This window comes from Ursus americanus, chromosome 26 (genome assembly GCF_024610735.1).
Source record: "Ursus americanus isolate L20-20 chromosome 26, mUrsAme1.1.p, whole genome shotgun sequence".
In the NCBI taxonomy this organism is placed as follows: domain Eukaryota; kingdom Metazoa; phylum Chordata; class Mammalia; order Carnivora; family Ursidae; genus Ursus; species Ursus americanus.
This window is the reverse complement of record NC_142152.1, coordinates 12027160-12042339: the sequence shown is the minus strand read 5'-3', so window position 1 is coordinate 12042339 and position 15180 is coordinate 12027160. Positions and strand designations below refer to the sequence as shown.

At 35.4% G+C, this 15180-nt stretch overlaps 1 pseudogene across 1 annotated transcript in view; it reads right to left on the bottom strand.

Moving 5' to 3' along the window:
• Positions 1–5551: 5551 nt before the first annotated feature.
• LOC148107687 (small ubiquitin-related modifier 1 pseudogene) overlaps positions 5552–15180 on the bottom strand; it is a 31160-nt pseudogene continuing 21531 nt past the window's right edge. Inside the window, exon 2 of the transcript XR_015721790.1 lies at positions 5552–5641. The product of XR_015721790.1 is annotated as a small ubiquitin-related modifier 1 pseudogene (transcript). The remainder of the gene's footprint in view (positions 5642–15180) is intronic.

Sequence of the window (15180 nt, the reverse complement as noted above, 5' to 3'; positions counted from 1 at the left end):
AATTTTGCTACATGGAACCAAACAGTAGTATGAAATATTCCTGGTAGCTAATGAATGAGAGAGTGCCAGGTAGGTTTCATTTCTAAAAGCATGAAATTCACATACACTCATTCATTATACCAAACTTGAGGCCAGAAAAATGTGTAAGTATCACAATAAAATCAAAGTTCTAAAATTCTTACCCTAGAATATGTAAGAGGTAGAGGGGAGGCAGGTGATAATTTGTTGTATTTTTTAAAGTGAGTCCTCATCTTTCTTTTCTCTGATCTCGCTTATGATGCAAATCCTATAGGAAACAAATTAAAGTCTGAAATGAACTCTGAAGTTTCTGAATAATACCATTTTCATTCCTTTTCTTTTTTAAGATTTTGTTTATTTATTTGAAAGAGAGTGTGTGCATGAACAGGGGGAGAAGCACAGGGGGAGGGAGCACTAGGGGAAGGAGAGCGAAAGAATCTCAAGCAAACTCCCCACTGAGCAGAGCCCAAGGTGGGACTTGATCTCACGACTCTGAGATCATGACCTGTGCCAAAACCAAGAGGACACTTAACCGACTTAATCACCCAAGCACCCCCACCATTTTCATTCTTGAGAGGAATGTGTATTCTGCTGTTGCTGGATGAAGTAATCTACAAATCTCAAGCATATCTGCTTGATTGATGGTGCCGTTGAGTTCAAATATGTCCTCACTGATTTTCTGCCTGCTAGATCTGTCCATTTTTAAGACAAGAGTGTTGAGATACCCAACTATAGTAGTGGATTCATCTATTTCTTTTTGCAATTCTCTCAGTTTTTGCCTCACATATTTTGATGCATACACATTAAGGATTATGTCTTCCTAAAGAATTAACCCAGTTGTCATTATATAATGCTCCTGTTTATACTTGAAGATCTTCCTTGCTCTGAAGTCTGCTCTCTGTCTGAAGTTAACATAGCTACTCCAGCTTTCTTCTGATTAGTGTTCATATGGTATATCCTTCCCCATCTTTTTATTTTTATTCTGTATGTGTCTCCACATTTAAAGTGGATTTCTGTCAACACCATATAGTTGAGTCTTATCTTTTGATCCACTCTGATGGTCTCTTTTAACTGAGTATATATAGACCACTAGCATGTAAACTAATTACTGATACACCTGGATTGAAACTAATTACTGATACACCTGGATTGATATCCACCGTATTGTTTCTGTTTTCTTTTCAATGCCTTTGTTCTTTGTTCCTGTTTATATCTTCCACTCTTTTTCTTTTATGGTTTTAATTGAGGATTTTATGAGATTCCATTTTCTCTCCCTTCTTAGCATGTCAATTATACTTCTTTTTTCACTTTCTTTAACTGTTGCCCTGGAGTTCATATTATACATGTACAACTAATCCAAGTCTACTTCATGAGTAGTGAAGTACAAGTACCTTATAATAGAATATTCTTAATTCCTCCTTCCCGCCCCTTGTATCATTGCTGTCATTCATTTCACTTATTTTTAAGCTACACTCATTGAATACATTGTTGATATTATTATTTTAAACAAATTATGTTATCTGTTAGATCAGTTAAGAATAAGAAAAATAAAAATCATTTTCAAGTTATTCAAAAGTTATTTCCCTTCACCTAATCTTTCTCTAATGTTCTTCCCTTTTTTAATGTAGATCCAAGTTTCTGGCCTACACAATTTTCCTTCTCTGAAGAACTTCTTTTAATATGTCTTAAAAGGCGAGCACACTAGCAACAAATTTTCTACATTTTTGTTATCTGAGAAAGTCTTCAGTCTCCTTCTCTTTTAAGGATAATTTAGTAGGATACAGAATTCTAGATTGTTGGATTTTTCTCCCAACACTTCAAATATTCCACTCTACTCTCTTCTTGCTTGCATGATTTCTGAAGAGAAGTCCGATGTAATTCTTACCTTTGCTTCTCTATAGATGAGGTGTTTCTTCCCCTCTGGCTTCTTTCAAGATTACTTCCTGTTTGATTTTTTGCAGCTTGAATATGATATGCCCAGGTGAGGTTTTGGGGACACTTACCCTGCCTGGTGTTCTCCAAACTTCCTGGATCTATGGTTTGGACCCTAACATTAATTTGGTGAAATACTCCATCATTATTGCTTCAAATATTTTCTCTGTTCCTTTTTCTCCTTCCTCTCCTTCTGGTATTCCCGTTATGCATATATTATACCTTTTGAAATTGCCCCACAGTCCTTGGTTATTTTTTAACTTTTTTTTCAAGCTCTTTTCTCTTAGCTTTTTTAATCATTTTTTTTTCTTTTTTAAGATTTATCCATATATTTTAGAGAGCATGATGAGGAGGGGCAGTGGAGAGCCTCAAGCAGACTCCACTCTGAGCACAGAGCCCGACAAAGGGCCTGATCCCATGACTCCAAGATCACGACCTGAGCAGAAACCAAGAGTTGGATACTCAACCAACTATGCCACCCAAGTGCCCCTCTTTGCTTTTTAATTTTATAAGTTCCTACTGACATATCCTCAAGCTCAGAGAGATTCTTTCCTCAGCCATGTTCGGTCTCCTAATAAGCCCATCAAAGGCATTCTTCATTTCTGTTACAATATTTTTTTATTTCTAGCATTTCTTTTCCTTTCTTAGAATTTCATCTTTCTACTTACATTATCCATCTGTTCTTGCACGTTGTCTATTTTCTTCATTAGAGCCCTTGGCATATTAGTCATTATTGTTTTAAATTCCTGGTCTAATCATTCCAATATCCCTGCTATGTTTAAGTCTGATTCTGATGCTTGCTCTATCTCTGTAAACTATGCTTTCTGCTTTTATCATGCCTTATAATTTTTTTTGTTGGAAGCCAGACATGATGCACTGGATAAAAGGAACTGTGGCAAACAGGCATTTAGTAATGTGGGGTAGGAGAAGTGTTCTATATAGTCCCATGATTAGGTCTCTGTCTTTTAGTGAGTCTGCACTCCCAAGTTATGATCTTCACAAGTTCTTCTCAGTCCTCCTGCACCTCTTCCCGCCCCCAACCCAGTCACACACACACACACACACACACACCCCTTAGGTCAAAGAGGATGGCTAGAGGAGGAACAGAATGGCTGGAATTGGACATTTCTCTTCCCCTACACGGAAGGCTAAAACAGACTAGAGTTGGGTATTCCCCTTCCTCCAGGTCAGTTAGGCTCTGATAATACCTTAAAAGGTTAGATACTGATGAAATAAGTTTTCTTTGGGGCAAATATTGTTGAGAAAAACAAAATGCCTTGGCACATTTCAAAATGATTGCTTTCCCCCTCCCCTGTAGGAAGTATCAGGGCATTTTTTTCTAATACTCACTGTGAAGACATGGTAGAGCTAGAGGTAAATCCATGAAAGTGTGGGATTCCTATACTTGGGCCCCCCTGGAGTTTCTACCTCAGACTTGTCCACACTGAGCCTCTAGCAATTCGTTAATTACATTTTAGGTTTTTTTCCTACCCAATACTGGTTCCCTTAAAAGGTCTCTGCTCCTATGCTCTGCTAGAATAAGTTGTCATTCTCTGTATTTGCCTGTCTGTCCAATCTGGGGATACCTGCTTTCCCTGTGACCTCACCTCTATGAAAAATCTAAGAAAAGTTGAAAGATTTTTCAGATTGTTCAGTTTCTTACTTACTGTTAGGATAGAGTGGTAACTTACATGCCAAACCAAAAACCTCTGAAAAATCTCCATTTTCAATTTTTACCTTCACATTTTACTAATTGATAAAGTGACATATAACACACTTATGCTACTAAGGAGAGAGGAAAACTACAGATTTGAATTTGTCTCAACGGCATATAAATTACCTAAAATATGACTGGTCAGAGTTCACCCTATAAGTAATACCAAAATGCAAATTACTATACAATACACTCTACCCTTTCTTTCTGAAGCAATGAAAACACATATATAATCAAAAATTATAGGGATCATTTAGATCCTGCATTATTATTACAAACTAAAATAGTTCCTAAATAAAGACCTAAATATTAGATATCCACAGGGGCTTTTAAAAAAAAAAATCTATCAGTAAAAACTGCAATTCACTGGTATCTTTGCTGCTCAGTTTGCAGAAAAATAAAGCCTATTTCTTAATTCTTAAAATAGAATTATAATACCTTCTAAACAAACTCAAGTTTTCATATTCTTCCTCTGGAGGAAAAAAAAATCAGTAAAAACCTGGAATTTGTATGTGAATTTGACATTTGGATGCCAATTCCCAACATTTGCTACTGCTGTGGAATTAACCTTTATCAAAATTAATTTACTTAGAAAATTGGAGTCCACTGTATAGTGCTGTCTGCTGTTCTTATAACAAGAAATACAGCTAATTTTTTTTCCAAATTACACTGTAAAAAAGCTCATTACTCTTTATATTATTTACTTAAATTTTATTCAACTTTGTTTTAACATACTTAATCAAAGGCATGCTGGTTAAATAAGATGAAAATATCTAATTCACCTTAAGAAATTTGAAAGCATGTTGCAAATAAGTCCCCAAACATTGCAAAAATGTCAGAATAACCAAACCCAAGGGAACATACTAGCAGTATCTTCACTTCACATAAATGTAACTGTATTTTATTATTATTATTTCCACATCTGTAATGTATTAGGTACAACAGACATTTCTGAACCCTTAATATATTGAACAGATGGTGAACCATTATAAAATTAGGAACAAGGGTAACATCTTAAAGAATTATTAATAATGTTGCACTTCAGCCAGAGGAGAGCTACAAAGCTGGACAAATACTTTCCTACAAGGATAATGAGGAATTAGGGTGAAATACATAGGAAATGATTTGGGGATGGTCACAAAAAGTATTGGGAAAAGTGACTACAGTAACAAGCTTAAAAAAAAAGTATACACATACACACACACACACACACACACGCACACACACACATATATTAAAGCTCCTAGAAAAAAGACTAATCGACCCAAAAAGAGGTTGTCAAATGAGAATGAAGATGGATGCTTGTGAAAGATAGAAAAGAATGTTCTAAAAGTTCCATTCTTAATTTGCTAAACATAAAGTATATTCTTGAGACCTCACATTCTTGCAATCCCAAAACAAAGTCAGTATTAACTACAACTAAGACTCAGTAATTGGCATTGTTTCTAGCTAAAGTAATAACCAATAAAAATGGAGCCAATTATGTCAGTTCACAAGGTATAAATGAAAACATCAAAAGCAAAAAACCAAAAACAAAAATTATGACTCTCTCACCATGTCAAGTGGTTATATATTTGTAAAAATAAACTATCCAGGTAAAAATGGCTAAGAGACAAGATAGCCTAGCAGATACAGCACACATGGTACTCCTGCTCCAAAAAAAGTCACATGATTTTTAGAAAGTCACTGATTATCTCCAGAGCTGAAATAATGTAGTATTAGTAGAATCTTTTGAGGAAAAGTGATAGAGCATCAATAAATAATATAGTGTTTTCTGGGTGAAGGAACACTACCTACCTAAAGAGAAAAGGATTTCCTAACTTTTAAAGAGAAAAATTTGATTTATTAATAAAGTTATTTTAATATTAACTGTGAAAAATGGCTTACCTTCCTTCCACTAGAACATAAGCTGACAAAACCACATGGTATTTCCAAAGGAAGATATTATTGCTTGAATCTGGGTCACTAAAATTATCACTGTTCAAAATGAGAAAAGAAGGGGGTAACATTAATTATCTACAATTATACATTTTCTTTGTTGTTAACATGAAACATATCTCACATAAAACCTCACAGGCCATTCAGATGAGATACACGTCCCTAGGTTTGAAATCTCTACAGACAGCTCCTTTGAAGACTGAACAAACAGTTAAAACTATTTAAACATTCCTGATCACTAAATGTGAATAAATTTTTTTCCAACTAAAATTTTTTTTTAAATATTTACTGTTCTCACACTACTTTAATTTTTTTCCCCCTAACAAAGAACATGGAAGTTCAACTATACAAAAAGGCTCACTAAAAAACAACAACAACAAAAAACCCACAAAAACAGGGGAGGGGGGATATTCAAACAGCTTCAAGGACAAAAAACATGTTTCACGCTAGATCATATTTACAGTTCCTCATCTAGAATTCAACTAACATCCAACTGCAGCAATCAGCCAAGCTTGGCAAATTAAAATAACAGTAATTTTGACAGATTATCTTCTATAAATATTCAAATATGGGCGTTTATGTACATGCAAGGGTCTCTATATGCCAATCAAAATGCTTTGTTTAGGATCCTAAAACTGAGCTTTATCACCCTTCTTTTTTGTAGGAATCCCCTAAATCCTTAACTTTCATTTTAACTCTTTCACCTCAGCTGATAAAGGGGCCAATTATTTCTCTATTCATAGTCTGAATTATCATCCATAGCCTGAATTAAAACTTTAAGGATAATATTCATATCAGACAAAAACAAAGTACATAGTATCTTTGAAAATCAAAGTCTGTAAAGAAAAAAAGGAAAGATCCAGGAATGGGGATGAGGAGCCTTCAGAGAAAGAATCTTGAAGAATGGCAACTGAATAAAAGATTAATGTTTTACACATGTAACCAGGTATGGCTTGGTAAAGTAAAATCCAAATGTAAAGAACAATTAACAACTTCATAAATTTGGGCTGGCTTCAAAGGTCCATTAAGATAAACTACCATTTATTTGGGGCACCTGGGTGGCACTGTCTGCTGAGTGTCTGACTCTTGATTTCAGCTCAGGTCCTAATCTCAGGTGTGTGGGATCTGGCTCCACACTTAACACGGAGTCTGCTTGAGTTTCTCCTTCCTCTCCCTCTGCCCTGCCCCTCTGCACTCTCTCTCAAATAAATAAATAAAATCTTCAAAAAAATAAAAATAAAGGATATCATTTACTTGGCTCAAGGCAAGACCCTACACTTTGATGACAAGTTTAAGTATATGAAAGTGTCAAAAGTGGGGAAATGCAATTAGTATGAAATTCAAACCAAATTCAATTTTTGAAATCCATAGATAGCTCTATTTAATCAAGAATAATGGCTCTAATGAAGGCACAATATCTCATGCATGAATTTATTAATTGTCCTCCTTCCTATCTCCCATTAGTCAGTTCCTCTTAAACATGTATGCAATTATGCAAAGAACCTAGGAAAACTACAAGTGATAGACATGCCTCTGCATCCAGAGCAGACAATGCAGTCAAACAAAATTATGGACAAAAATTCAACCTATTCAGAGGCATACGCCCTTCTGGTTCTACCTGGAAAGAAACAGCTATAAATCTATTAAGATTGCTTAAAATATTTCTACAAAGTTAAGCTTGCAAGAAACTTTTCCTTTGTGATCACTCACCAATCAACCACTCAAACCCAGGTCCAACAGCAGATACAAGCCAGACCAGTGGTTTTCAAAGCAGCAAAGGGAGAAGAAAAGTCTAATGTAGGGACCAGTAGCTTTAGCCTCCCACTGGAGCTTGTTAGAAATGCGGAAACTCAGGCCCTATCCAGGGACAGACTGAATCAGAATCTGCATTTGAACAATCCCCAAATAATTCACATACATATTAATATTTGAGAATCTCTGCAGGAAGAAGAATATTAGAATGAGAAAGAAGGTATAATCTGTTCAAAGACTGGTTCTTACTGCAGGCCATTGTTTGGCCAATAAGCAATCAATTTTTAACCTCTGGTTTAAAGCATCATTATTCCTTCCAAATCTTTGTATTTTATTTAATATTTTATTTATTTATTTGAGAGAGAGAGAGTATGAACAGGAGAAGGGGCAGAGAGACAAACAGACTCCCCGTTGAGCAGGGAGCCTAACACAGGGCTTGATCCCAACTGAGCCAGTCAGGCACCCCTAAATATTTTTACTTTTTAAAGTCAGATGCTTAACCTACTGAGCCACAAGACTTCCCAAGTTTTGTATTTTAAATAAGGGATCTTAAAAAACAGAAACCTCTTGAGAGCCAAAGGAATTACTATCTAATAATTAAATCTCAGAGCCCAAGAAAGGCTGTGACAGAGTTATCTTAGAGCAGGTGGTCCCACCTCATGCCCCTGAATCACATTAACTAGACAAGTTAATTTAATAACAACTTTCATTCTAAATCCTAGACTCTAAGAGCATGCAGGAGTCCCAGTAGCTATGAAAGAGACCAAGAGACCAAAAGCCCATGCCGTCATGTAACCAGAAGGGAAGAAAGCTGCATGTGCTCATTATTCAGCTATTGTCTTTTAGCTCCAAATCCACCCTTTAATACTCAGCATAGTGATGCTGAAAATAGAACTCTGGAAACTACTTTTCTCTTTCGCCAGCCAGCTTCCTCACGCTGCCGAAAGGGCACTAGAAGGAGAAACTTGCTTTTTCCAGTCAGCACTGCCCCAGGATAGGCCCTCTACTCCAGCAGGAGCAGTTGGTGACAGCCACCAATTTTTCCAGCACTCTCAGAAATAGCAGCAGCAGCAGCAGCAGCCAGGCAGTACTTCCTCCAGAGGTTTTGAGCCCCAACTCTACTCCTAAGCCCTTTTTTGTTCTCCTAGTATTGATAGTTGTGGCTTTCTGCAATTATTGTCTCTGTATTACTCCAGTGTTCCCCTTTTGCTTTTTTAACCCTCCCACACCTGTATAATCCATTCACTATATTAAATTTTCTTGGCAGAAAGATCTAGTGTACATTGTTTTCCTGTCCAGATTTTAACTGTTACATCATGGCTACATAGAATAAAATCCAGCATGATCACAATGACTTTGGAAAACTATTTTCTGAAAACGTGATAGTCTAATATTTACTGCCTCACCCCCAAAATTGGTGCAAGATGGGAAATGGATGCAAGAAGTATGGTTGAAAAAGATGAGGAAACACAACTTAAGAAAGTAATATACTGGGGGCGCCTGGGCGGTTCAGTTGGTTACATGTCTGCCTTCAGCTCAGGTCATGATCCCATCCTCCTGGGACAAAGCCCCACATCGGGCTCCCTGCTCAGCCAGGAGCCTGCTTCTCCCTCTCCCTCTGCCTGGCACCTCCCCCGCCCCTTGTGTGTGCACACACACACTCTCTCTCTGTGTCAAATAAATAAATAAAATCTTTTAAAAAAAAAAGAAAGTAATATATTGAAAAAATATCATGACAGAAAGAAAACACATTTTAGTCCCCAGAAATATAAAGAAAAGGCCAATAAAAAGTCTAAAACAAATATAGTTTTCCACTTTCCATAATAAAAATCACAAAATTTAAGAAGTGGAAGGAATTCATTCTTTTGCCTCTGGCATTGTTGTTTTATTAAAGTAGTTTTATACTGAGTTTGACTTATCATACTTTCAGGAGGCCATTGACAAATTAGGGAGAGGTCAAAGAAATTACCAAAAAAATGATGAAAGCAACAAGCAATAGGATGCATGAGGAGACATTCAAGGAGTCACACTTCTTAGTCCAGGCCAGTAAAAGAAAACTTCAGGATGTTAGCTGCCTTCCAGTTAAAGAGCTCTAACCAGCTGTGCTTCATCCTCCCTACAGATGCTTCAAATGATAGGAGATAAAGGAAGACATGAAATGGAGCTTCTTAGCTTACTGACTCTCCTTTGAATCACTAATATAGTAGCTCTTAATGCTGTTTACACATGAGAATGAATTGTAATATTTTTTACAAAAATAATAAAATAGTAGTAATGATGACGATGCTCAGAACACAATGCCAGAGATCTGATTTAACTGGTCTGAGATGGAGCCTAGGCATATTAAAAACAAAAACAAAACGAAACAAAAAAAAAACCAGGGGCACCTGGCTGGCTCAGTCAGTAGAGTGTGTGACTCTTGCTCTCGCAGTTGTGAGTTGAATCCTTCATTGGGTATAGAGATAACTTAAAAATAAAATCTTAAAAAAAAACAAACACTCAAGTGTTTATAAAGTACTCACAGAGGGACTGAGAACCGCTTATTGGAACATTCCATAACTTTAATACTCAAGGTATGGTCAAGGACTTAGCTACATCCAGATTACCAGTGGAGCTTATTAAACAGGGAGCTTCTCCTGTCTTACTAAGATCTAACAAGATCCCTGAATAATCTGTATGCACATTAAAGTTTGAAAAAAAACATCATTCTGTAACAGTATGAAAAGGGTTTGAGAGTCTGTATGTCCAAACTCCAACCTAAAAATAACTAAGTTGAATTTTTTTTAAGTTTTAAACAGTTTTACTTTTTTTTTTTTTTTAAGTAACCTCTACACCAAACCTGGGGCTTGAACTCACGCATGCTCCCCCAACTTAGCCAGTCAGGCACCCCTAAATGTTTTTACTTTTAAAGTCTACTAGAGTTTACTAAGAATACAATTTTAGTAAGTTAATAACTTTTAATAATATTTAATAATAACTAATATTTATTCAGCCTATACAATTTGTAGGCATTGTTCTTTACAAAATGATTTAATCCTCAACATATGGCTATAAAGTAGATAATTTTACAATCCCTGTTGTACAGATAAGAAAACTCAGGCAAAGTTATATAAAATAAATAGCTCGCCTCAGGTCATACAATTAGTAAGTGGCAAAGCTGAGAATTGAACTCAGATAGCCTTAGCTTAAACTTAACCATAAAATAACACTTTGCTTACCAATACCATCCCGAAACATTCAGGAGAAAAGTATAATTATAGGTAATAACACTATAAGAGTAAAGGAAAAAAATCAGTGTGCTTTTCTCTGGTTTAAAAAAAAAAAGGATCAACAGAGTTATAATAGTGCTATAGTTACATCAACACTGTTATGAGTCTGTGGCCTGCACTTAAAACAGAGAGGAACATGACAGAGAGGACAGTAACTCAGGAGGTTGCTTATAATGCCAACACCGTCAATATTTTAGGATAAAATATTGCATGTGAGACTATCCCATGGAAAAAATTTTGGTAATAATCACTTTGCTATCTACATTTGGGAAACAACTGAAAGCCCATATTAGGAGATATATTCTCCTCAGTGCCTCCTTAATTCACCCCTATAACTGCTCCTACCACCACTATTACCACCACCCTCAGAAAAGTAAATTATAAAAGGCTATGATTATTTTTCACAATGAAACAGATATGACATAAATTCACTGATTTTTCTCTTCTGTACTACACTGCTCCTAACTTCTCAAAAGGTCCACTCTCTGCTTCTGTCATAACAGAAGTAAAAATTTCAGTCCCAGTAAGACCCAAATGTTACTTTTGAAAATATTGAAGACAACTTTTAAAGAAGTCAGAGGCTATCAGTTTAAGGTCTACTAGTAAGTTGTAATAATTCATGAGAATTCTAAATAGCATGATAGAATAGCCAAAGTTCTCAAAGGTAAATAATGTAATTTACCAGCAAATAGATTGAATTTAAAATATGTAAAATTATATCCTATGAGTATTTAAAGCAAAGCAACAATTTCTAAGATGACTTAACTTCATTCAGACCAAGCAACTTCATTCAGTCCTAAAAAAATAAAAAAGTATGCAGTACCTTTTTCATTAACAATGACAAAGCTCTGGTGACCCAGTTGCTGAGAATGAACAAAACTATATATATTAAAAATAGAGTTGCTTAACCCATAAGAGCTATTAAAGTGGATGCTAGAACCAGAAAGATTTGAAGACTAAAAATACCAAAGCAAAGACTCACTGAAATACACTCCTCTAAACACCTAAGTATAAAACTATGACTTGAAGCAAGTCATTGGTTCCTTTGGGTGAGGTTTTACCTGAAGAATCTAAGAAAACTGAGGTCCAGGGAGCCTGGCGGCTCAGTCAGTTAAGGGTCCAACTCTTGATTTCAGCTCATGTCATGATCTTGGAGTCATGAGATAGAGTACTGTACTCGATGCATGGAGTCTGCTTAAGATTCTCTCCCTCTCCCTCACCACCCTCCCCTCCCCTCCCCTCTCTCTTTCTCTCAAGGAAAAAAAAAAAAAAAGAAAGAAAGAAAAAAAGAAAGCTAATGTTCATGTCCACAGTAGGGATGCAACCTGATTTCCCAAAGAATGGAGTCAGAGTCTCAGGAAGCCAACGCTGACAAAACCCAAAAGAAGCATGTTTTTAAGAGGCAAAGCAACTGTCAAAAAACACAGAAGCGGAGTATTCCTGATATGACTCTTTTCATTAACTAATATGACTAACAAAATTACCCATACCAAAACTCCTTGAAAATTTCCATCAGGCTTTAATAATCCATATTACTTATGTAAATTATTTGTAGTTATTTTTTCCTTCTAGTTAAAACCAGGAAATCACTCTCTTCATAGGTCCACCTATCTTCGTAATAGCATGTGTTCTCAGTCTACCTTCCTTTGCTACCCTATTCCAAAAGACTACATTATTTGAATAATAAAGTAAAATATGATCTATTTACAACAAAATAAAATATACCTCAAATAAGTTATATTTACTAAATATGAGTCGAATGACTAATCACTACTCCTTCTACCCTCATAACACAGAAAAATCATATTTATTATACATCATGAGTAAAATTTAAATGAAAAAAAAATTACTACCTCCATCACCAATAAAAAAGAAAACTTATTGTATCAAAGAAAAATAACTATTTAAAAATCACTTGAATCATTTTTTCATCAGGAAGAATAAACTTAAAAAGATGATTCTCAACTTCATTGTGAATTAGTATTACATATTAAGCTCATAAAATTGTAGGGTGGGCCCATGACCAGAGATTCTGAATCATAAAGTCTGACTTTCTAAAATGAACCCAAAACTATACATTTTAACAAGCTTCCTAAGTAATTATGATGCAGATTATCCTTGAATTACGCTTCACCTTCAAACCACTCTCAACTTCCCTACAAGTCCTTTAGGTCTGATCAGACTACCCACTCCTATCCCTCATCTTAAGAGCTTTGACTTCTGATTAAACTACATCCTTGGAACTAACACAGAGAAAAAAATAATAGCAACCAGTTGTTGGACATATATTATTATGGCATGAACTTTATATAATATTACAGATACAAGAATTAAATGATATATTGCATGTAGTCTACTAACAGTTTCTGGCTAAGATAAATAAATGCTCATTAAACTAGCTGCTAGCTGAAACTAATATTCACACAAAACTCTGCATATGGATGTTTACAGCAGCTTTATTCATTATGATAACCAAAATTAAGTATGGATTAATGAGTGAACTACTTTATATTAAGGAATGTTCTGATAAATTTAATACTTGATATTTAAAGAGTATTTAATGTTTTCACAGCACTTTACAAATTAGCAGTAACTCCACGATGAGGGTATGACTGCTAACATTCCAGCAGACAATATGAATAGACAGGTAAATGAAATCCAGTCTAAGTCATTAAGCTGTTTAACTCAAAAAGATTACAAACTGTCTCATGACTTCCCACAACTAAGGGCTGTAATCCTTAGTTAAGAGTATAAGAAGCTACAAGGTGATGAATTCAAAGCAACCAGGAGACTTCTATATCTCATCCACACAAAACATGAACATAATAAATATGCAATTCAAAGTTCTCCTTCATGATGCTTTCTACTCAAACTTTGTAAAATCTGCTTATGTTCCTAATGATTAAGTTTTTTGTATGAATCATTTATTTTTTAAAACATTCTGGACCTCTTCTCAAAGCATCTGTTTTCCACTCCTCTCAGTGCCTCCCAAATGGCCATCATTTTCTTTCTCCCATTTCTAGCTTGCCTGTTCCAAACAACTACCTCTAAAACGGTAAGCACTTATTTCCACAAACCTCCCCCACTTAAACTACATTCATAACCAAGAAAACACAATTAGTCATGCAAAAAGATATGTATACACTGATAACATCCGCATGCCACCAAAACACAAATTATAAAAAAGAAATTACTAATGATAAAAGCACATTCTATTCTGTTTAAATTGCACAGAGCAGAACTTATATTTTAACCTGATAACTCTCAACAAGTTAGTATAAATCTTATGGCTTTTATTTAGTTTTATAAACCTTACAATTTGTAGATAACTCTCTAGAAAGATTTTTAATTAAATGCATTAAAATTAAGCTCTTAGCTAAATATAAAATATGATACATAATACAGTACAATATAAAAAATTAACTCAGCCAGGGAGAACACATATCTCCCATTTGCTCACCCTCTCCTTTAAGGAGAGAATACCTCTCCCATACAAACCAAAAAGGTTCTGATTCACTGGAATGCTACAGAGCTCAAGGAACCCCAGTACTACAGGAAGAAGCCAAAGTGATAACGCAGGAACTCCTGGAGATCTGCTGATTAACACACATAAAAATAGGTATCTCTACTATCTAAATTTTTACAAAGAATGCATATTACACTTTTACAATTATGAAAGATTTATTTTTTTTAAAGATTTTATGTATTTATTTGAGAGAGAGCACAGATAGTGAAAGAAAGCACAAGCGGGGAGGAGAGGGAGAAGCGAGCCCCTATAATGTGGGGCTCGATTCCAGAACTCTGGGATCATGACCCGAGCAGAAGGTAGACACTTAACAGACTGAGCCACCCAGGCTCCCCAATTATGAAAGATTTATTGTCATTTTTAAGTGGTAAGTTTAATAAGGTATATCCTTCTTTTTTTTTTTTTTTTGAGGAAAAGACAGATTTAGAAATTCCTGCCTGAGGAATATACCTTAAACATTAAATTCCACAAAAATCAAATTAATGGGTTCCAGGCAGAGGCACAAAGCCCTAACTAACAAACACCATATTTTAAGAGTAAGAACTGTGTACTTCTCCTCCACAGCTCTGTCTACAGAAAAAGCACTGCAGTCTTTATATAAAACCAGAGCTCCAGAAGTTCTCTGGAGTCCCCTGGAAGTCCCTCTATATAGCACCTACAAAACCTCAAACAGCAGGAAGCCTAAACATTTGGTAAATCTTTCCCCAACCCTTCTTACTAAATATTAAAAATATATTCCCCTCCTGAGCAGATTCTCTAGACACAACTGAATAGTGAGTGATGCCTTTTTGGCCCCAGGTCAACCTCCACTCTTTGTGTGCTATATACAGAGGGAGAATAAACCATCTATCTATAATTCAATCAGAAATGTTTATGAACATAACAAGAAAAATCAATCTTTTATCTTTTAATGGTACAAAAATGCACTGTCAAGTAAGGTAGTCGGTAGCCAGATGTGGCCATTCAGCATGTGAAATATGGCTAATTTGAATTGAGAAACTCTGTAAGTATAAAATACACACTGATTTCAT